Below are 26,807 nucleotides of genomic sequence, written 5' to 3'. Positions count from 1 at the left end.
TGTCGCCTGGTTCGCGGGGGAACTAGGCAACGCTGCTTGGGTCCTCACGACCTCAGGCAACGCGAACCTCAGGCAGCGTCGCCTGAGGTCCGCACAACTCAGGCGGCGTCGCCTGGTTCCGAGCGAACCAGGCAACGCTGCCTGGGTCGTGCGTCATGCCACCCCCAGACGGTGGTCACCGGTGACGCGCGACCCTCAGGCGGTGGCGGCGGTGGCTACTAGAGAAGCCCGATGGCCGAGAAGAAGAAAAAGACAGAAGAAGAAGAAGAAAGATGAACAGTAGGCGTGGCATTTCCTAAATGCCGAATGCTCAATGCTGCCCCTCCCAAGCTTTCAGCATTGAGCATTCGGAATGCTCATATTTGGGCAAAGGAGCTTCCAAAAAATTTACCAAACACCAAAAATCTTCCCCAAGGGGCTTTGGGGGCCCAAAGTCCATTGGGAATGCCCAACCAAACACCCCCATAGTCCCCTGAGCAAAAACTCCTGTCATGATGAATCCAACAATGTATTGCTGATGAGTATATAAATCCTGCAATGTATTAGTGATGAGTATATAATGCAGCTTGAGTTCAATACTCGATTGGAACTCGATCAAAACTTGATCATGTAATTTTTATTCAAGGTTGGCTCAATTAGAAAATGGAAACACTCTGGCTTAACTTGACTTGACTCAACTCAACTCAACTCAATTACATAATTGATTTTTGAATAAGCCGACCAATAGTTTAAAACTTGTCATGGAAGTGCCATTGAGTCCTAAATTTTTAAAAAGTATAGTCAAGTCATAAAATTTCCAAATTTGTGCAATTAAATCCTTTTTAACTCTATTCAATTTGGCTAATGGAAAATATTGATGTTTTTTTTTCTCTAATATGTAACGTCATAAGTGACATTAAGGTTAACTAATGCACTAAAACGGCATTGTTTTGGTCAAAATTCTAATAATTTTTATACCAAATCTTAATTAAATTTAGTTAAAATGTCCAAAGTTTTTTCACAGAATAATAAAATGACTACCTTAAAAAAGGCTAATAGTTATTAAAAAAAAACACACACACACACACACACAAAAGAAAACCACTACTTGCAGGCCACCACCCCATCGCTGGGGCTTGTCATCATGGCCTTGCTAGCTCTTTTTGGCAATGGACCGAAGGCCCGCTGGTAGAAGACCTAACCCTTCCTCTTGTAATCTTTTTTTTAATTATATTTTTAATAAGTTTTAATTTTTTTTTAAATCTAATTTAATCAAAATTTGGGTTTAAAATTGAGGTTTTGACCAAAAGTGCTTCATATTAATGCTTTAGTTAATCTTAACACTAACCACTGGGATTTGCCCCAGTGGCCACCCTTCCAACATGGAAGGGGGAGGTGAGGGGTTCAAATTCCCACATTCTCAGAAAGGGGATGGGGTGGGGACGCGTAAGTTTCAGGAGTGGGTTTCGACTCTCATGCCTTGCAAGAGGCAGGGCAAAAGTCTAAGAGTGAGTGTAAAGTAGGAATAGAGTAGAACCGACAAAAAAAAAATCTTAACACCACATAGGAGCAAGAAAATAATAATAAAAAGTCATGTTAGTATTTTTGTTACCCAAATTAAGTAGTGTTAACAAAAAACTTGATTTATTAATATGAGAAGTTTTAAGATTTAATTATATTTTTGAAAATTTTACAACTCAATTGCTTTTTTAACTTTTAGCATACTTACACTTTTTATTTATGAAGGAATTCCGGTTTGAGCTTGATCTAAATAGAGCTCGAATAGTATGGCATATTATATAATATTGAGGACATCTATGTCTATCTTTAACCCAAAAATACCTTTTGAAGAATAATAGAAACTGTATTAGACTTTATTAGCCAGTCCAGCTAATAATTAGTGAGCACGAGCTCAACTTAAAACAAACTATCCTATCTCGAGTAATTATTAAGCCGTTCTGAGCTCATTATGGGTACACTCGGTTTTGCCACTAAGATAAGTTATATGGAATTGCCTCATGCACCTTTTTGATAGGAAAATTGTCCAAAAATCTTCTTTTTGTGTGATAGCTAATTTAATTCTAAACATTTCAATTACGTAAATTTAGCTGTAACTATTCGTGAAAAAAAAAATTAGTTGTAACTATTTTAATGATTTGTCAATTCTGTCTTAAACCATTTAATTGTGTTAATTTAATTTTTAATCTTTTGACGATTTGTCAATTTGATCCTTTTAACCAACTTTGCTTGAAAAGTATTGATGTAGACATTAGCTATCGTATGTGGCACAATTGGTATTAATATGGAAAAAAAAAATTCTTAATTTTTTATAACATTTTCGTTGTTCCTCTTTTTTTGTCCTTCTTACTTTGTGAGTCACTAGGTCTAGGCGAGGGATTGCGATTGGCCAAAAACAAGGGCTGGTGAAGTTGACCTTGTTGGACTAGGTAGGCTTCGAGCCTTGTTGACCACTGGCAAGGCTTGAGCCTCACCCGTGGCTTGTTGTTGGCCATCGCTGAAAAAGGAAGGGAAAAAAAAAAGGAAATTGAAAAAAGAAAAAGAATTGAAAATTTCTAAAAAAAAATCGTTCACAATAACATTAGTGATGCCATGTGGGATGGCTAGTGTCCACATTAGTTATTTCCAATTGAAATTGATTGTAGAAACTAAATTGACACATCATTAAAAAGTCTAGAACTAAATTAGTATAGTCTAAAAGTTTAAAACTAAATTGGCAAAATTCAAAGATTTATGATTGAATAGGCCACCATTTTATAGGTTGAGGATTTTTTTTTTTTTTTGCAATTTCCACCTTTTTTTTAACCATAAATTAACTCCGAACGAGATCAAAATGAAGGCCCGCAATCTCGAGTATCGTTCCTTCAAAGATGAAGGCTTGTTTAGTCCTTTTGTGACGTTCCATAATCTCGTGGATGATTTGACAACTTCGTCCCTGGCCCTCTAATATGGCAAGGCGTGGACGTTGATTAGTAATGGTGTAAGGAAAAAGAATGATACATGGCCGACTAATATGAGAAGTTCTTAGAGTTAAGTCGATTCTCTCTCTTTCTTTTTTTTTTTTATTTTTTTTTTTTTTACAATGGGAATTGATTTGATTCATTTATTTTTTTAATTAAAGTTGACTAATCAGATTTTTTTTTTTTTGTAAAGATGTACTTATTGTAACTTAGCTGGATAGTATAATTTTCAAAAATTATATAAATTGCGCAATTTTTTTACATTTTATGACATTTACAAGAATGTAAATAAAATTTTAACAATGAATGTTCTAAAGTAAGGTATATCTAAATAGTTTTAAATAAATTGGTGGTCCTTTTGCATGTTTACATACTTAAGATTCTTTTTGTGTATACATTATGATATTTTATGGGATTATTACCAACTGTTCAAGTAGTATCAATATTGACACTTCACACGGGACACGCGATACGACACGACACACCAACACATTTTTTTTATAAAAGAATAAAGAATTCCAACATGTTGAAACACAATATATATTAAATATATAAGGTTAATGTCCTGAAAAACTCCAAACTTTACCCTAAACTATTTTTTTTATCACAAAAAACTCTATACTGGTACACCTTTGACAAATTTACTCCCTATTAGTTTCTGTTAAATTTTACTGTCAAATTATTAAGTTAAATGACATGTTACAGTTGATTGGTATACTAGTTTGGGATTTTACTCTTTGTTTATCACAGTTATACAATTTTTATAATTTTTTTTTGTATTAATCCAATTTAACAGAGGGTATATCACAAATGTACCACTTTAGGATTTTTGGCGGCTGAATAAATTAGTTTTTGGTAAATTTGTCACAAGCAAATCAGTTTAGGATTTTTGATGGTCAGTTGTGGTGAATTTGTCACATGTGTACCAGTTTGGGGTTTTTCATGGTCAAAAAATTAGTTTAGGAAAAAATTTTCACACGTGTAATAATTTGGGATTTTTCAAGATATTAATCCTAAATATATATTTATATATATGATAAATTATCATATTTATTATTTTAATCAATATTAATTTGATTCAAATTAACAAATAAATAAATAATAAAAGAGAGCCCATAATAAATTTACATTGAAAATATTAATCCATCAGCTATTAATATCATTAATTGTTTCAATTTAACAAATCCAACTACATTCCAATAATCCTAAAACTTTGAAAAAAAAAACAAGCAATCTACAATCTGGACTTGCATGTCAGATCGTGTCGGAAGAGAAGATAAAGTTTTATTATTTTTATTTTTTACATATTTACATTTTAATCCATCATTTATTGAAAAATGTTCAAAATTGACCCAGTGTGTGTCAAAATTACATATCACAACACGAAGCTATTAGAAAGTGTCGGTACTTCCTTGTTAACTGTTTAAAAAGTTTGAGCTGTTAGATGTAAACATGATTAAATATTTAATTATTCTAATATTACCCTTTATCCTTTGTCTTGGCTTTTTATCTAGTATTAAACATGGACATATTTAATTGAGGTGGCAAACGGGGCCTGGAAAAGTTTTTACTCAAAACTTTCAGGCCTAAAATCATGTGAGATTTTATGAGATCACTATCAATTGTTCTAAAAGTTTAAGCGGTTAGATGAACGCATGGTTAAATTATTAATCATTCTAACATGCGAAAATAGAAGGATTGCAACATAGCGATTATATTGATTTAACTTTGCAGTATAATTGAGTGTTGGATACTAGTGACTTTTTTGTATTTATTTTGACGTCAGAATTTTTAATACCCAACTACCTATGTGAGTATGATACTTAAGTACTAATAGATGAATAAGGACTTCTTCTCATGAAGTTTTTCTCAAGGGTAACTAATTTTCTAGAAATTGCAATATATGTTAGGTGATTTCTTTTAATATTTTAGGATTTTCAGTATGTTACAATTTTCATAGTCGCCAAATAATTGGGAAAATTACCAAAAAAGTCCTAAACCTATTGCAATTGTGCCAATTTAGTCATAAACTTATTTTTTTGACCAATTGAGTCCTAAACATTTTACTATTATTCCTGATCAGTCCATCTGGCCAAAAATGGCCGGCCGGCGCTGACGTGGCAGCTAGCCGGCACCGACGACATTTTTTAATAATATTTTATTTTTCAAATATTTTATTAATTATTTTTATCTTTTTTTTTCCTTTTTTTTCCTCTTCCTCCTTCCTCCTCCTCTCCTCCTTCCTCCTCCTCTCCTCCTTCTTCCTTGGGCTCCAGCAACTGACCAGAGGGCAGGGTTGGTCGGTCATCGGACTGAGGCGGCCGGTGGGGCGAGCCCTCGCCAGATCTGGCGAGGGGGGCCTCGCAGTCGCCGGGTTTGGCGAGGTGAGCCTCGCCTGATCTGGCGAGGGCTCGCCTTGCAGTCGCTAGGCGAGGCGAGCCCTCGCTAGATCCTCCGTGAGGCAAGCCCTCGCCAAATCTAGTGAGGGGGCTTGCCAACGGTCCAGAATTGATCTAGAGGAAGAAGACCTTAGAGTCGCCGACAAGGTGGCGAGGATGAGGCAAGAGTCGAGGAGGCTGAGGATGCCGTCGCAGATCTTGGAGAGCTCGGCCTCGATCTTGGCGCGGTAGTCGTGGATCACGTCTGGTAAGGCCCTACTCACCGGATCTAGCGAGGGCTCGCCTCTCGGTCGCCGGGCGAGGCGAGCCCTCACCGCATCCGGCGAGGAGGGCCTTGCCGGACACGACGTTGAGCCCCCCTCGCCGGACGAGGCGAGCCCTCACCAGATCAGGCGGGGCTCGCCTCACCAGACCTAGCGATGGCGAGGGCTCACCCTGCCGATTGCCTCAATCTGGCGACCGGCCAGCCCTCCCCTTTGGCCGATCGCCGGAGCTAAGGGAAGAAGGAGGAGAGGAGGAGGAAGGAGGGAGAGGGAAATTTTTTTTTTTAAATTATAAAAAATATTTTTAAAATAAAATATTATTAAAAAATGTCGCCGGTGCTTTGCCGCAACCGCCACATCAGCCCCGGCCAGCCATTTTTGGCCGAGATGGACTGATCAAGAATAATTATAAAAGGTTTAGGACTCAATCGGTCAAAAAAAATAAGTTTATGACTGAATTGACACAATTACAATAGGTTTAGGACTTTTTTAGTAATTTTACCACAAATAATTAATTGTTAATTTATAAGCTCTTATGATATAGCGTGGATTAATCATGTATCTCCAGATAGGTGGAAAAATAAACTCTTGAGTAATGAATGAAAGTGAACATTTGGATTTTTATCTTATTAGCAAAGTGATTAATGCATTAAACAAATATCGTTCAATTTTTCATCATGCTTCATTTTTTTTAAATAAAATGTTTTGGCAATTAAGTAAATATCTATTGTGACACCCCGAACCCTTCGCAGTCGTCACCGCGCCAATGATACACCTTATTACCTTTCTACTTTGAAGGAGTGTCCTAATTCGTAGACACACATTTTTTTTTTAAACAAAACGGTCCCAACGCGACTCATTAGCGGAAGCAAATTAAAATATCACGTCTCTCCCTCTACCATCCATGATACAAATACACACCACTAATCACCATAATTTTATAAACAAGTTACGACACTTTATTTACATATATATTTTCAAGATGGGATTTCTTTTGGGTCGGTACATAAAAAAAAAAAAAAAAAAAAAAAAAGCTAGGACTCAGCCATGTCCAGCCTAAAACCTCAAAAAGAACCCTCGACCCTCTACATCGCATGTGTATAACCCCCATCATAAGTGTCGGCTAACTATCCCCAAAAAGATCCAGCTCCCACTCGTCGCGCACGGGTCTCACACCCAACCCGGTGCATCAGGCGGTGGCGGCGGCAACATCCCTCGCATCGCTCCATCCTGACGAACATGTACGGATATGAACTCCTGAATGACAGGGCCCCCAGCTAGGCTTACGTCGTACATCACTAGACAGCGTACTCGAATAAAAGTCAGTTCAGGAACAGAGGGACAATCTATCTCAGCACACTCGACCTCTACATCGGATGGTAGACCGTAAAATACGCCCCGCGTGACTGCAGGAAGCGGCATACTGCTAATCTGAAATGTGGGTCCCCAAAGGGGTGAGTACAACCACTCAGCAGATAGGGAAATCCAATAACAACTCAATGCATTATGCAATCATACATGCATAACAGGCGTTACTTACCTTGAAGCCATGCGCATACTATCATGCATCATCATATCAATTTATAACACATATATGTGTATCATCATCGTATCATACATGTCATCATCACATTACACATGTCATCATCATCATGGCATCATTACATCATACATGTCATCATCATCACGACATCGTCACATTACACATGTTATCGTGCCATATCATATATCATTATCATCACCATGCATATCATCATGCATATTATATCATGAGTGATCATCATTATTTCTCATCACATATCATCATCATCATCATCATCATCATCATCATCATCATGCATATCATCATGCATAGCATATCATGGGTGATCATCATTATTTCACATCACATATCATCTTCATCATCATCATCATGCATATCATATCATGGGTGATCATCATTATTTCACATCACATATCATCATCATCATCATCATCATCATCATCATCATCATCATGCCTATCATCATGCATATCATATCATGGTTTAATTTCCACTTTTAGCTTTCAATTTGATCACCACATCACCCATTTCTCAAATCATCAATTTCATCATCCCCGCGGGCAAAGACCTCCGAGGCTTCCGGCATTCAGCCTCCCAGGCCACCGGGCATCCGGCCCCACATTCTGGGCATCTCGCATCTCAACTAGCATCACGAGGCATTCCCTTCGGGCAGAAACCTCCGACAGGGCTTCCGGCATTTACACTTCCTGGCCGAGCATCCCACACCCTAATCCTGGCATCGCGAGGCATTCCTTTCAGGCAAAGACCTCCAACAAGGCTTCCGGTCCCCCACATTCCGGGCATCCTGAATCTCCCAGGGAAATCCGGCAATGCATCTCTATACATTCCGGCCTCATCCTCCACCACAACCACTTCCTCACTTATCATTATCCACATTTACCATTATTTTGATCTCAATTTAACATGGCATATGGCGTGACATCAAACAAGTCATACTTGGCATAGAATTCACACATGCATCACAATTCAATGTCATACATACACCAATATTTCATCATACATGCAACAATGCATAATTATTTATCAATAAATTCAATGGAATTTATGGCCAATAAAATAATCCATTTTATTTTATTATTTATTTATTTTTAATAAATAAATATTAAATTCAATATCTATAAATTCCCAAAATTATAAAAATTCAAGCAATCATTAAAAAAACCAATAGGATGACAATTCCATGCAAAATTCATGGCCAAATTGAATTTCACACAATTTCACAATTTTCACAAAACAGCACATAATATTCGGATAAAACCAGAACGCACAGTTTCCGAAGAAATTCGATTAAAATATCCATACGGTGTCTAAAAATTACTAAATTTTACAGAGTAATAGTCAAGACATTTTCGCACAACTTTCGTGAAGAACTCCAAGCCAGATTATTTTTATATTATTTTATACAACCTCACGAAGCTTCTGGACCCATTACCACATCGTCCAGTGCACATATCACCGAAATATTGAGATTTCACCTACCTATTCTCTTTCGTTTTCTCTGAAATTTGGATATGTTATACATCAAGATATCCTATACAAGTTTTATGAAGAGATATAAGTCAAATAACCAGAGTGTAGTCATCATCTATGTCCTTGAAGTCTCGGGTATCTCGAAATACATCACCAGAATCATCCTCTTCAAGATCTAGTCTATTTACTAGGCTATACTTGTTCATTTCACTTAAAATTTGATTATGTTGTATTTTAATATGTCTCCTACAACTTTCATGAAGAAACCGAAGTGATATTTTCAACACAAAACAACATGTAACCACGAATCCAGCAAGAGGTCAGTAAAAACTCTCCAGATCTGGGGTTTCCGTATGATGAGACTTTAACCTCTCAAATATCCATCATTTTCCACGAAATTTCAGTATGTTGTAGTTCAAGATGTTAGCTACAACTCTTATGAAGAAATCAAAGCCAAAATCGGACTCTAAACACACATGCAAGCTCAAACAAGTTACTGACTCACACGATCCGAGCAAGAACAGTCACACCATTCACGCACAACTCATCCATGCTTCGGTTTTTCTCATCTAACATCCAAAAACTCAATATGCAAACGACATACAAGCATGCAAGAGAAGCTAGAGGACTCCCACTTGCCTCTAGAATGGATGGTCGATGGCGTAGGGCGGCGAACACGGCGGCACACGGCGGACGGACGACGACGACCCCTCGGCTCCGCCTCCTTCCTCTCTCGGACTCTCCCTCTCTTTCTCGAATTCTCTCTCTCTCTCTCACCTTCTCTCTCGGCCAAATGAGAAAATCCGGCCACCTTCTCTCTCTCTTCCCTCTTATACCCCCAAAAGTTCATCATTGCTAATGATTACATGCCACTTAAATGGACCAATGCATGGCATCCTAGTCTGGACCAATGCATGGCATCCTAGTCTAGGCCAATGCATGAGGGTCTTGTGCCACTTGTCTTATGGGCTTTTTGGGCTTGGGCTTGGGCTTCTATTGGGCCGGTCGACTACTCCTCTTGGGCCACTATTGGGCTGCCCATCTTGGCCCATTAAAGGCTTAGGCCAATGGGCCTAAGGCCCATTCCAAAATTGACCTTTTCCTCTTCTTCTTTTTTTTTTTTTTGAATTTCTTCTATAAATATTTTTAAATTTCAATTTTCATCTTGGCCAAAGTCTTGGGGCATCTTGGTTATTGAAATTTAATTTATAAGGTACATGGCCAAGCATAGATTATTAATTTATCAAATTTAAATTTTCACAATCATATACACAAATCATCTAATTAAAAGACTAATGGCTAAAGCATAAGCCATGAAAATTTTTATCACCTAATTAGAGAATTTAACACACCTTATAGCTTGGCTTTGAATTTTGGGATGCCACATCTATGTGCTCTTTGCATGTCACATTGGTCCACTAATTTCCTATAAAATTTGGGAATGCATAATATTTTGACACGTGGCACAATTATTGAAGCCTATTCTGCGTAGCTTTCTAATTATATATAAGCTTATGGTTTTTTTTTATTATTATTTATTGAAATCTTATGGTTCATTTATTTCACAGAAAATAAATATTTTAAAAATTAATTTCCTAAAAATGATGTTTACATTGCTTCCAAAAATGAATGAATAAATGAAAAATATTTTCATCATTTATGAAAATGCTTAAACATAAACTGTTATCGATAACGAAAATAGTTTTTGTTGACTAATTATTTCAAAGTTATATAAGCTCTCATTTTTAGGAAAAAAAATTTCCAAATCGTTTAGCTTTCTGCTAAACAAACGCCCTCTTAATAACACTTAAATTCTTTTTAGCTACCATCGGATCTTTGCAAGGTTAGATTGGCAACTCAGACAAAAGATAAAGCAGCCAAGAGATATTGCACAACATATTATGCATAGACAAACGCAGAGTTTTATTGGGAGCTTCTGTATGTTCGATAAACTGAATAAGGAACACCAGAACGTGCTGAAAAAAACTTGTCTTCTCTAGAGAGCGTAAGCTGAGACGATGGGACTTCTCACAACGCGGGTTCCATTGATCTCCTTCCAACTGATGTACCCGTAGTTACCTATGTAATTGCGCCGTGGAGTCGACCCTTCCAGAGAGATCTCTACCGTCAAGTTGAACTCGGCTCTGTCGTACTTGCTAGTGAACCACAGCTCCGAGGGTTTTGCTGTGGCCTTCATGCTCGACGGAGTTGTCACTGTGGCCTGGTAACTTGCAGGCCCGTCGGCCACGTTGGTTAGGACTCTTTTGAAAGTGACGCTCGTGGTGTTGGTTTTGTTGAGGATGACCGTGAATGAAGGGTAGTTGATGTCAAGAGTCGCGGACGCGCAAGAGAAGTTCGATCTCCCGCTTATGATCTTCATCTGATTGGCGGAATAGTTCATTCCGCAGAGGAAATTGACGTAATCCTCGGGTTCGATGTCGTAGATCAGACCGGGATCTGAAGCCTTTTCCGGATCTATATGTCCTGCTCCGAAATCAAGAGGCGTCCCTGAAGCTTGAGTGGTCATGTCGATGATGGGCTCATTGGTGTTATCGAGAATGTAAGCCGTGGTCATCATTGCCGATCGGATAGCAGCGGGGCTCCAATCTGGATGGGCTGATTTTAGCAGCGCAGCGACTCCAGCCACATGAGGAGCCGACATGGAAGTTCCCGATTCGAGCTTGTAGTCACCAAGCAAGTAGCTCTGACCTATCTGTGCTATTTCTCGGTTCGGCGCCCATGCTGCCAAAATATTGTATCCAGGAGCTAACATATCCGGCTTCAAGATCCACGGGGCCTGACGGTACGGTCCTCGAGACGAAAACGATGCTACCTGAGGAGCTGGTTTGGTCCCGAAAATGGTTATCAAGAACTTGATGCTGACTGTCGGATTCTCTGACTTCAGCAAGTAGTCCTTGATTCTATCTCCATCTTCCGGTACGACGGCCACGAACGGGATAGTGAAGTTTTCGGGTATGCGTAAAGCCCCGGGTCCAATACTGAAGATGGCACCTGCAGCTCCGGCTTGGGTGATTTCGTCGGTATTGACTTCGTAGTCTTCACTAACAAAGTCGCAGAAAACTATCTTCCCAGCGACATCCTTCGGGTCAAGAGAGTAACCGTTGCAGATTTCCTTGCTTCTGTTGCCGCGGCCAAAGTATAGAGGAACTCTTGAGATAAGCAGATCTTCTGGGAAGATGGATTTTCCTCTAACAGTTAAGGTTCCGTTGCCGAGGACTATATTGGCCGCAAAGTCCCTTGATACGGTTCCAGCGCCGACAGTCGTTAGCCACGGAGCTCCATTTCGCATCGTGTATCCTCGAGGGCCGTCGTTACCTGCTGAACAAGCAACGAAGATTCCTCTCTCCATTGCTGCGAAAGCTCCCACAGCGATTGGATTAAGGTCGAACGATGTCTCGTCAAATCCAAGCGATAGAGACAATATATCGACGCCGTCCGCTATGGCTTGGTCCATGCCTGCTAGGGTGTCCGTCGCAGCCGAGCCGTACGTGTCGGTCAGGAATAACACCTTGTACATCGCGAGCCTAGCAGCGGGTGCCATACCTGTTGCCGTGCCCTTGGCATAGCCGAAGTAGCTAGCGTCCCTCACGGGGCTCCCGGCCGCTGTGGACGACGTGTGGGTCCCATGCCCGAAGGAATCCCTCGGGGAATCGTAGTCATCGGTCGTCGATATGTTCAAGCCATGCTGCTTCATTCCTTTGCTGAACGATCGGGCTCCAATGAGCTTCCGGTTGCAGTTGGACGCGTTGAAGTCCACCCCGGACTCGCAAGTGCCTCGCCATCTCTTCGGCACGGGGGACATGCCCTTGTCCTTGAAGCTCTCACTCTCGGGCCATATCCCAGAGTCTACAACGCCGACGATCACGCCGTCACCAAATTTGGCTCTTGGCCAGAGCCCTTTCTGTCTGTTCAGGCCAAGCAACTTAGGAGTATATGTTGTGTGAGCATTTCCGAATGTGTCCGGATACGATGCAACATGACCAGCAACCTGCTCCAGCTTCTCCAATTGGGACTGTGACAGCACTGCACTGAATCCATTCAAGACATGGTTGTATGTGTAGAGATGGGTCGGATCAATTTCGTCGGGGACGACGATAGGGACGACAGAAGCGATGTGTACCAATCATGGTGACGCGAGAACAAAGCGGGCAATGCCGATTCGTCCATGTAGATTATGTAAGGTTTTTGGTAGTCTTTGGCCGAAGTGGACACTACGATCGAGATGAGAAGGAAGAGCTTACAAAGCATATCGCATTTCATTGTCATTCCGTATAAATATCTGAAACTGAACGGCTTTTGCTTTACAATTATAAAGGAAGATTAACTCGGGCTTATATAGTGGACCGTATCTCAGACAAAAATATGTCAAAGAGGCAATGATTGTGACCGAGTCAATGAAACCCAAATAAAAGAACTTTTAGCCGGCGAAACCAGTGCAGATAGTTTACTTCGAACGCCATTTTCAAGGCGATGATTGCGGCATTGTCAGTGATGCGCGCAACTTGCGGTCACGTGCATGCCACTTGGCAGAGAGCTGACGTCTTCGATGACATCATCAACATGATTTTATAGCCGACCCCACCCAATGATCCGACCCGAGTGACCAGTCAATCAGGGGATTGGTCAGCTAGTGGGACCGGTCGGGCTAGCTAGACTGGAGCAATAGCTTGATTTGGGCTAGGCATGTGCGCCATGTGCGCCATGCACATGGAAGCTCCGATGAAAGGGTGGTAGGTGTCGTTACGTTCGTTTGTGGTAAAGTTATTTTACATATTTAAAGTATCCAAAGGTATAAAATGCTCATGAAACAATACATTGTCTTTTTTTTTTTTTGGTAAAGTATGAAACAATACATTGTCTATTCCTTATTTTATATATATATATATATATATATATATATATATATATATATTATGATTTTGGAAATATAAAAACTAGCCTACATGTAAATGACCACATACGGGTCATGTAAAGCTTGGTTCAATGATAGCATGTGCAATATTTTGACGTGCTTGTAATTTATTGATTCTGAGCAAACTCGAACAATGGCCGAAGATTGGGAAAGATTCGGGCTGAGTTTCCTACCCATCGTAATAATCTTTAAGTCGCATTAGTCCAAATGCAATTGTGACCTTTACAATGCTTTCTTCTGGTTCACCTCTTCCCCGGTCATCTCTGTAATAAACATTGTGAGCTCACCGCAGAGATGGAAGCATCTAAATGTCCACTTATGTTATTCGATGTTTTATTGCTCTTAATCTTAAAGACTAGGTGAATCCTGCCCTGGAAACTAAGGTCGGTGGCCTCCACACAGATAGGCGTGTGCATATTGCCTTCAACATTCTCCTGTATAAGTCGTAACCTCAGCACCATCAATCCTTGGAAATACACAGCATTTATATGGTTGGTTATCACATTCATATCCAGTTAATTTCGAGAGCCATATGGGAAAAGCTTGGCGTGTAATTAAGCCGATACACTACCAAGCTTGAGCTACCCATACTTAACGTTCAAAACTTGACTCGAGGTTGATCAAGTACTAAAATTTCTGCTTGAGCTCGACGCAACCAAATAGTCGAGATATTCGAGCTCACCTTGACTTGACTTTACTCAACCACAATTAATTTATGAAGGAACTCCAGCTTGAGCTTGATATCAACATAAGCTCGCATAGTATGTACTTATTACATGATTTTGGGGATATCTATTTCTATTTTTAACTAACAAGTATCTTTTGAAGAAATTGAGTTAGGTTTGATTAGGGTCACAAGCCCGTCGAGCTGAGAATTGATGGGATTATGAGCTTGACGTGACAAAATACTTGAATGGCTCAAGCTCGACTCGACAACAAATTAGTCGATCTCAAGCGATTATCAAGCTGTTCCGAGCTACTCGCGGGTAGGTTGACCTGGTTTCTTCACTAGGATAAGCTGTACAAATTGCCTCTTGCACCTTTCTGACTATAAATTAACTCCAAACGATGAAGAAATGAAGAGACGACACCAACCATATATTGTCCTTCTCTTCATTGGTGGATATTCCCAACTTACGCTGGAAGATTGCCATTATCGTCGCTAGTCCTCTAATATGACAAAGCATGGACTTTAATTAGTAATGGTGCATGGAAAAAGAATGATATTTAGCTCACTAATTTAAGAAGTTTTTCAGAGCTACGATTCTCTCTCTCTCTCTCTCTCTCTCTCTCTCTCTCTCTCTCTCTCTCTCTCTCTCTCTCTCTCTCTCTCTCTCTCTCTCGATTTCTTTTTTGTCACCGTGAGAATAAATTTGATTCACTATTTATTTTATTGAGATAAGATCGAATAATGAGAAAACACTAGTTGAAATCTCGTGCACCGCACGGGTTTGAAAATGTACTTATTATTAACTTAGTTGGATAGTATAATTTCAGTATTTACACAAGGTGTACAAAAATTTATATTTTGTGGCATTTACGCAACTAAAATATATTTATTGATAATGAATGTTCTTAGGTATTGTATCTCTAAATAACTTCAAATAAATTGGTGTTCTCCTTTTGCATATTCATATAATATGAGACTTTTTTTTTTTTTTTTTTGCATATAAATAAACTAAAGTATTGCAATATTGTAATTATATTGATTTAACTTTGCAGTATAATTGATGTTGGATACTAATCACATATTTGTGTTAATTTTGATGTCGTAGTATTAAGTATATAACTGCCTATGCGAGTATGATATTTGAATACTTATTATATGAATAAGGACTTCTTTTCAATTTTTTTTTCTTAGGGATAACTAATTTATTGGAAATTTCACCATATGTTATATGGTTTTCTATATTTTAGGATTTCTAGCATGTTACAATTTTAAGAAAATTATCCAAAAAGTTCTTAATCTATTACATTATTGTTGATTCATTCCTAAATCTTTTAATTATGTCAATTCAAACATTTTCACGTTTTGCTAATAAACTTGATCCGGCCAATTTTAGTAAAAAATTGTTAAGGTGGATGCTAGCTATCCTATGTGGCACAACTAGCATTAATGAGTAATATTTAATAATATTTTAATATTGTATCAAATTTGTTTACTAAATTTATTTATTTTTCTTTTATTTTCCTTCTCTTTTCCATCTTTACCCCTTCTTCTTTTTCCTTTTCTCTGCTCTTGTTTTCTTCTCTCTCTCTCTTTTTTCCTTTTCAACCAATTTATGAGCTCTTTTGACATCACGTGGATTGATCATGTTTCTGCAGATAGGTGGAAAAAAAAATTGAGTAATGAATGAAAGGGGACTTTTGTATTTATCTCATTAGCAAATTGGTTACTTACTTATTATTTTCAATTAATACATTTAAATAACACATTTGAATTTTTCTTCATGCTTTATCTTATTGAATAAAATGTTTTGGTAAGTAGGTAAACGTTATTTTAGCTCTTTACATGTCACATTGGTCCACTAATTTCCTAAAAATTTGAGAATGCATAATATTTTTAGTGGAAAGCACGGAGCAGAAACCCAATACCTTCAACTAGGGAGGCCGTCAAAAGGAAGCCGAAATCCGAGGTCTCAATATATCCAGTTAAATCCATCTTCACTCAAATGAGTTATAAGCTAATTATGATATATTAACCATTCAACGCTACACCAATTCTCTAATATGTCACTTTTTTTTAACACAACTCACATGTCCATGCTAACAAGTTCCTTCTCATTGTGAGCTCAAATTTGCTCACTCTTAATTAAGGTATCCTTCTGCATCAATTTATCTCAATCTAAATCTCCAATGCCAAACTTTATCCCTTGTCTCTTTCCCCACAAGCCTCTGTTCTACAGTAAAAAATAGTAACTGTTTTTTCATTATCGAGGTCTTGACCTTAAGCCTTTCCTGATAATCAACTCTTGAAGTCCTCTTCTTTTTGCACACAAGGGTCTTGAAGATTCAACCTCCATTGAAGGAAGGACGAAGGCAACTCCTCTTTCATCCTTTTTCACTCTCCCTCGTTTCCGGTTTTAAAGAAGTCGAGAGAAGAGCCCACCTATGATTATAGTAGTTATAAGCCCAACTTCAATCATTAGCAAGTGAATCAGTAAAGTTCTCTAAAAAGTCAGCCCATTGCGTTGACCACATAGGAGGATGTAATAAGAAAGTCTTGGACCCTGGCGAGCTTGAAACGATGAACTTCATGTTATCTATAATATGATCCCATATTTTTTAGGGATATGATTTTTAAAATAAAAATTTGTCCTTAAACATTGACCCACTTTTCTCTTTTAAGTAAGAGTTTTTCCACCATATGGTTTTCCACATTCGGACATTTTTGTTGCCAACCACCCATTTGGAAGCTACCTTGATGAAAGGCAATTTATAAAAGACGATTGTTCTTTTATGTAAGCACATGACAAGGTTTAAGCCAAATCCTCTCTTTCAAAAATACACCATCGGTATGTAAAGGGATTGGGCTAGTAGAATGCATCCATAATTATTGTCAAGTCTCCACGGATTTCTATTGCATACAAACTCGAATAATGGCTGGAGGTCAGATATATTTTACGTTGTATGTTTAGCATATGATTTTAATTGATGCTTGAATTATGTTCTTCAATGCATAATTCGAATTGTTTATTTTGTCTTACACTTCATCCACTCCATCCCTAGTATTTTTCTCCATACTTAATCATGAAATCTGCCATGAGGCCCCATGGGGCCCGTTCTGCTACACTAGTACCCCCATCGCCCAAAAATCGCAGATTGATAGCTCACCAATCGACTATTGACTCTAATATCATTTTCTGGAAGAGCGTAGTGGTTCTGATACCATTTGTTGGGAAGCATGCAATAGAAGTTCAATTCCTTCATCTGGGAAGATCTCCAAGAGAGAGTCCAAGTACAAGTCCATCAATATATCTAGTTAAACTATGACAAAAAGAAAAAAAAATCATATCAAATTAAACTCACCTTCACTTAAAAGTTTAAATTAATGAGTTATAAGCCAACTATGATGTATTAATTGCTCAACACTAGCCAATTCTCTAATGTTGAATTTTTCTAACACAACTCACACATGCATCATAACAATTTGGCACGTGACGCAACCATTGAAGCCTATTCTACCTAGCTTTCTAATTATATATAAGTTTAATATCTTTCTAATTATATATAAGCTTAAAGCACTTTTGTTTTTTTTAATAGCTACCATTGGATCTTCGCAAGGTTAGATTGGCAACATAGACAAACGATGGAGCAGCAAGAGATATTGCACAACATATCAGATATGGAAAGACAAACGCAGTCTTATTGAGAGCTTCTGTAGGTTTGATAAAACTGAAGAAGGAACACCAGAACATGCTGAAAAAACTTGTCTTCGCTAGGGAGCGTAAGCTGAGACAATGGGACTTCTCACAACGTGAGTCCATTGATCTCTTTCCAACTGATGTACCCGAAGTTAACTATGTAATCGCTCTGCGGAAATGACCCTTCCAAAGAGATCTCTACCATCATGTTGAACTCGGCTGTGTCGTACTTACTCGCAAACCATAGCTCCGAGGGTTTCGCCATGGCCTTCATGCTCGACGGAGTTGTCACCATGGCCCTGTAACTTGAAGGTCCATCGGCCACGTTGGTTAGGACTCTTTTGAAAGTGACGCTCGTGGTGTTGGTGTTGTTGAGGATGACTATGAATGAAGGGTAGTTGATGTCGAGAGTCGCGGATCACAATAGAAATGGAGATACTCCTGCGTTGATAATGTAAAAGTCCAAAGACTAAGACGTTGATAAGAAATAGTTAAATCACTCCAAATGACCACGGAAGTTCAAAATTACCAAAGCATTAGCCACATCAATAGCTATTTGGATCCTCGTCCGCCAACTCAGAGGATTTCTTTAGGTGCTGCACACAATGGATAAGTCAACAACACGATGACTAAGGAACCCTAAAACAAAAAAGCCTAGTGGTTTAAGGTTTTATGAATGTGTTCATATAGCAGTGTAAGAACAACTTCAATGTAAGCATAAGTTAAATATTCAATACATGGTAATAAATGTTAAGTGATTGGCTCATGATTTCGCTCAACAAGTATGCACTTACGAGCCTGCGTACCTCTTAGCATGTGCACATGGGTGCAGCAGATTGTGCCTATGCTGTGTGTGTGTGTGAGAGAGAGAGAGAGAGAGAGAGAGAGAGAGAGAGAGAGAGAGAGAGAGAGAGAGAGAGAGAGATCCATAAAATCAATGCAGGAAAAACATGTGTACCATGAAGATGATCTTTCAAGCTTCCATTTGCCATGTACTCATACATAAGTGTTAGGAAAAATATTTGTGGAGAACGCTCAGAAAATTTTTCCTGTTACTGTTTCTGTGAAAATTAAATAGGATAAAATACCAACTGAAAGTAGTAAAGATGAATAATAAATAACACCATAATTTTAACGTAGAAATCCCTCCAAGATGAAGGGAAAAACCACGGGACCGTAGTCCACTTCAAACTTCCACTATGATAAATAATGGGATACAACTTCACCCAAAGATAGATATCTCTTTGCCTTCAATTTGTGGATTTGAACCTCTCACAAACTGGATAACTCACTCAAACATAACTCTCTTTCTTGAAAGAAGAAAACTGTTTCTCCCGCTACGCTGCTATGATATTCTTGCTTTTGTATATTGTTCTCCGTTGACGAAGACTTCTATTCATAGGAGCAAATACAATCCCAAATAGGAATTATACGATACAAAATCACGTAAATTTATCTCATAATCTCTTGTGATTTTGTATATATGAGAAAATCATTTTGATTTCTTTTCCAATCTCCCTTGATTTTCTAGATGTGGAAGATCACGTTGATTTATCTCGCGATCTCTTTTGATATTTTCTTTTTGTCCTTTTTTTTTCTTTTCTTTTACACACTCACTACTATACATATTCTACTACAGATATACATAATTGCATTGATCTCTCTAATTGGGAGTGAGCTACTCAACAAATCTCCCCCTCACGAGCAATTTGGAGAAGGTGTCAAACCTGCAAAAGTTTGACAGGCTTGCATCTTCACTGTAGATAGAGATTTTGTCATCATATCTGAGCCGTTGTTGTCAGTGTGTATCTTCTTTAGCTGTAGGGCTTTTTCTTCCAACACATCACGTATCCAATGATATTTGATGTCAATGTGTTTGGATCAGGAGTGGAAAGTTGCATTTTTGCTGAGATGTATTGCGCTTTGACTATTTGAATACAAGATATATTCCTCTTGGTTGTGGCCCACTTCTTGTAGAAACTTCTTCATCCACAAGAGTTCTTTACATGCTTCCGTTATCACAATATACTCTGCTACAACATTAGATAGAGCAACACATTTTTGTAGTCGAGATTGCCATGAAATTGCTCCCCCTGCAAAAGTCATTAGGTATCCCGATGTAGACTTTCTTGAGTCAACGTCCCCTGCCATGTCTGAATCCGAAAAACCTTCTAACAAAGTTTTACCATTACCAAAACATATGTAGTTATTAGATGTATCACGAAGATACCTAAATATCCATTTGACTACTGCCCAATGTTCTTTGCCAGGATTGGATAGAAATCTGCTTACCACACCAACTGCATAGGCGATATCAGGCCTCGTGCATACCATTGCGTACATTAGACTGCCAACCGCCGATGCATAAGGAACTTTTTCCATTTCCTTATTTTCTATCTCACTTTTTGGGCATTGCTCTAAGCTGAGTTTGAAATAATTTGCAAGTGGAGAACAAACTGCTTTGGATTTATTCATATTAAATCTTTCAAGAACTTTATTAACATACCGTTCTTGAGATAACCAGAGTTTACGATTCTGACTGTCTCGCAAGATTTCCATCCCAAGAATTTGTTTTGCGGGTCCCAAATCCTTCATCGCAAAGCACTTGCTTAATTCCTTCTTTAAGTTGTTGATCTTGCTTTTATCTTGACTGACAATTAGCATGTCATCAACGTAAAGCAAAAGAATGAAGAAATTACCATCAGTAAATTTCTTGACAAAAACGCAATGATCAGCAATGGTTTTGTTGAACCCATTTTCTTCCATGAAGGAATCGAATTTTCTGTACCAATGTCTTGGTGCCTACTTAAGCCCATAAAGACTCTTCCTCAATCTACACACAAGGTTTTCTTTGCCTTTGATTTTGAAACCTTCTGGCTGATCCATGTAGATCTCCTTATTTAGATCTCTATGTAAAAACACGGTCTTCATGTCAAGTTGCTCGACCTCCAGGTTCAAGCTTGTTGCCAAGCCAAGGACAACTCGGATAGAGGACATTTTAACTATAGGAGAAAATACCTCATTGAAGTCGATATCTTTCTTCTGAGCGAATCCCTTCACAACCAACCTTGCTTTGTATCGTGGCTGTGAGTTACCTTCTTCAGTATTTAATCTGAACACCCATTTGTTTTTTAGAGCTTTTCTTCCCTGTGGCAACTTGACTAAGTCATAAGTATGATTTTCGTCTAAGGATTTCATCTCCTCCTACATAGCTTTTAACCACTCCTCTTTATGCTTGTGGTATGTAGCTTCTTGGTAGTTCTCTGGTTCTCCCCCGTCAGTGAGCATCACGTACTCATTGGGAGAATATCTACGACTAGATTGTTGATCCCTCAATTGAGGTTCGATGGGACCTATTCAACAATTGGTTCAAGTTCAGTTGAAGTAGTCATACCTTCAATTCTAGATTCAGCTTGCTTGTTGATAGGAGGAGCGATTGGGCCAAGATCAATTGAGTATTCATCTGTTGATGGAGATTTCTTGTGCTTCTCAAAGTCCTCAATTGTCTGATCTTCAAGAAATACCACGTCCCTGCTTCTGACTATTTTCCGATTAACAGGATTCTAGAGTCTGTAACCGAATTCTTCATGTGCTTACCCCAAAAAAATACATTGCTTTGATTTCCCATCAAGCTTTGATCTCTCATCCCTTGGAATGTGAACGAATGCTCTTCAGCCGAACACCTTCAAGTGGCCATAAGAAGCATCTTTACCAGTCCAGACACTTTGTGGTACATCATCGTTGAGTGGAGTTATTGTAACTTAGTTGGATAGTAATTTTCAAAAATTATATAAGTTGTACAAATTTTTACATTTTATGATATTCATAAGAATGAAAATATAATTTTTAACGATAAAAGTTCTAAAGTAAGGTATCTGTAAATAGTTTTAAATAAATTGGTAGTCCTTTTGCATGTGTATGTACTTTGAGATTCTTCTTGTATATACACTATAATATTTTGTGAAATCAGTGCAAACTATTCTAAAAATTTCAATTGTTAGATGAAGACATGGTTAAATATTTAATTATTAGAATACTTCCATTTACGCTTTGTCTGGTCTTTTTGTCTAGTACTAAACGTAGACGTATTTAATTTATGAGGCAAATGGGGTTTGGAAAAATTTAAACACAGGTTCTTTAGTTTTGAAACCATGTGAGATTTTGGGGGATTATTGCTAACTGTTTTAAAAACTTAAACTATTATATGAAGACATAGTTAAATATTTAATCATTCTAACATACATAAATGGAAGGATTGCGATATGGTGATTATATAATTTAACTTTGCGGTATAATTGAGTGTTGGATACTAGTGACTTTTTTGTATTTATTTTGATGTCATAATATTTAAACACAACTGCCTATGTGAGTATGTCATAATTTACCGGAAATTGCAATATATGTTACATGATTTCTTTTAATATTTTAGGATTTTCAATATGTTACAATTTTCATAGTCATAGAATAATTAATTGTTAATTTATAATCTTTTTTGATATAGCATGGGTTAATCATCTATCAGCAGATGGGTCGAAAAAAAAAAACTTCTAAGTAATGAATGAAAGAGGATATTTGGATTTTTGTCTTATTAGCAAATTGATTAACTAATTATTATTTTCAATTAATATATTAAACAAATAACATTCAATTTTTCATCACGCTTCATTTTCTTAAATAAAATGTTTTGGTAATTAAGTAAACATCTATGTGCTCTTTGCATGTCACATTGGTCCACTAATTTCCTATAAAAATTTGGGAATGGATAATATTTTGACGCATGGCGCAATCATTGAAGCCTGTTCTACCTAGCTTTCTGATTATATATAAGCTTATGGTTCCTTTTTTCTTTCTTTTGTCGAAAGCTTATGATTCATTTATTTCTCGGAAAATAAATAATTTCATAAAAATATCGTTTATATTGCTTACAAAAATGAATAAATGAAAAATATTTTTTTCATTTATGAAATTTTTTAGACCTAAACTGTTATGAGTAACGAAAACAGTTTTTGTTAACTAATTATTTCAAACTATATAAACTATCATTTTTAGGAAAATTTCTTTCCAATCGTTTAGCTTTCTGCTAAACAAACGCACTCCTAACAACAATTAAATTCTTTTTAGCTACCATCGGATCTTTGCAAGGTTAGATTGGCGACAGAGACAAAAGATAGAGCAGCAAGAGATACTGCACAACATATCATATATAGAAAGTGTAAGACTTAAAATTCATGATGCGGAAGCCAGAATCAATTAAAGACAAACCTCCAACCATTGTTCTTGTTCAAGTTCGTTAGAAAAACCTGAAATCAAAGAAAAAATCGGGGACACACTACTAACCCAATTCCCTCACGTACTGATGATGTATTCCCAATATGAGAGTTTGTGTTAGACCTTGTCATTACCCGTCAAAAATGAATGTATGTTCCTTTTTATATCCCGTCTCCCATCAAGACGGTTACCAAATGGGCGGTTGTCACGAAAGGGTACGAAGCGTGGAAAAACTTCATGTCGAATAGTCGCAACTTTAAGAGAAAATGTGAGTCTAAAATGTGGGATCACAAAAATAAATAACATTCTCCCACTTGATCCCATCATTTTCATCATATGGATTATCCAACTAATTCCACAAAAACTTTATGCTTAAAGAAAAGAAACAAAACACATGGATCATGGCGACGCGTCCTCTAAGAGTGAGTAATATCTTCCATGTATCACAATGCATCTTATTTCTTTAATGTCAGCCTATATATGACAACATATCTTAATGAATAAACCCCATGTTTATTCCAGAACCAAGGATAAATGTTATTCTCATAAACAACAAAATGTGTACACCAAAATTGAGAATCAACATTACAACTGAATAAGAGTTTCATACAACAAAAATCGTTCATATGACAACAAATCACATGATGGGACCTATTCCCATACTAGTTACATGATCCTTATACTTCATTGGTGGCATGCATTTAGTTAAAGGATCGGCTATCATCAATTCAGTGCTAACGTGTTCAATGACCACTTTATTCTCCTTAACACGTTCCCTTATGGCTAAATACTTAATGTCGATATGCTTACTTCGACTGCCACTTTTGGCATTTTTAGCCATAAAAATCGCAGTTGAATTGTCACAATATATTCTTAATGGCCTAGAAATTGAATCAACAATTCTAAGCCCAACAATGAAACTCTTCAACCATACACCATGTGAGGTAGCCTCAAAACAAGAAACGAACTCAGCCTCCATAGTGGAAGTAGCAGTCAAAGTCTGCTTGGCACTTCTCCATGACAAGGCTCCGCCAGCTAACATAAAAATGTATCCATATGTTGATTTTCGTGAATCAACGCAACCCTCGAAATCCGCATCCAAATAACCGACCACTTCCAGGTTGTCAGTCCGTTTATACATAAGCATATAGTCTTTGGTACCTTGAAGGTATCTCATCACTTTCTTTGCAGCCCTCCAGTGGTCTAAACCTAGATTACTCTGATATCTTCCTAACATTCCCACAACAAAAGCGATCTCAAGTCGAGTGCAAACCTGAGCATACATCAAGCTTCCAACAGCATAAGCATATGGAATGTTGTACATTTGTTCCATTTCTAGATCGTTCTTCGGGCATTGGTTCAAATTGAACCTGTCACCCTTCACAATGGGTGCTATACTTGGTGAACAATCTTTCATTCGAAATATCTCTAGGACCTTATTGATATAGGTTTCTTGAGATAATCCTAAAATGCCTCGAGGTCTATCTCTATGGATCTTAATGCCAATGACATAAGATGCCTCACCCATATCCTTCATGTCAAAACTCTTAGAGAGAAATTGTTTCACCTCATGTAGCAAGCCCTTATCATTGGTTGCAAGTAATATATCATCCACATACAACACAAGGAAACAAATTTTACTCCCACTGACCTTCTGGTATATACATTGATCCATGACATTCTCTACAAAACCGAATGAAGAGATGACTTCATGGAACCTTAAGTACCATTGGCGGGATGTTTGTTTCAAGTCATATATAGATTTCTTAAGCTTGCACACCAAATGCTCACCTTTATTAGAGAGGAATCCTTCAGGTTGTTTCATGTAAACCTCCTCCTCCGGTTCTTCATTGAAGAACGCCATTTTCACATCCATCTAATGTAATTCCATATCAAAATGAGCAACCAATGCCAAAACAATACGAAGAGAATCTTTCTTAGATACATGAGAAAAAGTCTCCGTGTAATCGATTCCTTCCTTTTGAGTGAATCCTTTGGCAACGAGTCTAGCTTTATATCTTTCAATGTTACCCAATGAGTCCTTCTTAGTTTTGAAGACCCATTTACAACCAATGGCCTTCGCACCATCAGGTAATTGAACCAAATCCCAAACTTCGTTAGATGTCATAGAACTCATCTCTTCCTTCATGGCATTGTACCACAAATTAGATTTATCACTATCCATGGCTTGTGAAAACGTTTCGGGATCATTCTCAGCTCCAATATTGTAGTCAGACTCTTGTAAATACACAATATAATCACTAGGAATAGCCGATTTCTTTATTCTAGTAGATATTCTCAATGTTGCATCAACATTCTCTTGAGGAGCGTGTTGCTCAACTGGTTGTTCAACAGTTTCTAGCAATTGCTGAACAATTGGATCTACTAGATCAATATCAGCAGGTTGTGGAACTTCAACGATTGGTTGTTCAATAGCTGGTTGAACTGAAGGGGCATTATAAGCAACAACCAACCTTAAACTTGAGGTGGAAGGTTAAGTGTCTGAATGACTTTCCTTAGGAACAAGGTCCCTCGGTCGATCGCTCCCACTGATCAAGTCATTTTCAAGAAATTTAGCATTTCTTGATTCCACAATCCTAGCGGTATGAGATGGATAAAAAAACTTGTATCCCTTAGACCTTTCGGCATATCCAATGAAATACCCACTTATGGTCCTTGGGTCCAACTTCTTTTTTAGTGGATTATAAACTCTCACTTCAGATGGGCATCCCCAAACGCGCACATGATGTAAACTCGGTTTCTAACCCTTAAATAACTCAAAAGGTGTCTTTGGGACAGCCTTTGTCGGAACTCGGTTTAATATGTACACTGTCGTCTTAAGTGCTTCAGTCCACAGAGATTTAGGAAGTTTGGAGCTGCTAAGCATACTACGCACCATGTCCAATAAGGTCTGGTTTCTTCTTTCTGCTACGTTGTTTTGGTTCGGAGAACCAGGCATAGTATATTGGGCAACTATCCCATGCTCTTGAAGAAATCTTGCAAATGAGCCAGGTGCTTGTCCATCTTCACTGTATCTACCATAGAATTCTCCATCTCTATCTAATCTCACGATCTTAATTTGCTTATCACATTGTTTCTCTACTTCCGCCTTAAATACCTTAAAGGCATCTAATGCTTCATATTTATTATGAATCAAGTAGAGATATATATAACGTGAGTAATCATCTATGAAGGAGATGGAGTATTTCTAACCACAAGAGTCCATATCTGGACTACATATATCCGTATATATGATTTCTAATATTTATGTACTCCTCTTGGCACCTTTCTTTGATTTGTTAGTCTGCTTTCCCTTTATGCAGTCCACACAAGTATCACAATCAGTAAAATCTAAAGTACCGAGTACTCCATCATTTACTAATCGCTTAATTCTTTCTATGGAGATATGTCACAATCTCCGGTGCCACAACATAGAGGAATATTCTTTCACAACACATCGTTTCATACCAGCTTTATCATGAACATGCATCGCATCATAATATGCATTGTCTTGTAAATTAATTCGAAAAAAGACTATCAGACAAAGTACCACTCTCGACAATTTCAGATTTAAATGATAAACAGAAGT

General features: G+C 37.9%; 1 pseudogene; it reads right to left on the bottom strand.

The window, feature by feature from the left end:
* Window positions 1-10,524: 10,524 nt before the first annotated feature.
* Window positions 10,525-12,940, bottom strand: LOC120294362 (annotated as a pseudogene).
* Window positions 12,941-26,807: the final 13,867 nt, after the last annotated feature.

This window comes from Eucalyptus grandis, chromosome 6, assembly GCF_016545825.1.
Source record: "Eucalyptus grandis isolate ANBG69807.140 chromosome 6, ASM1654582v1, whole genome shotgun sequence".
Taxonomy (NCBI): Eukaryota; Viridiplantae; Streptophyta; class Magnoliopsida; order Myrtales; family Myrtaceae; genus Eucalyptus; species Eucalyptus grandis.
Note: the sequence above shows the minus strand (reverse complement) of the source record. Positions and strands in the feature narration are given on the sequence as shown.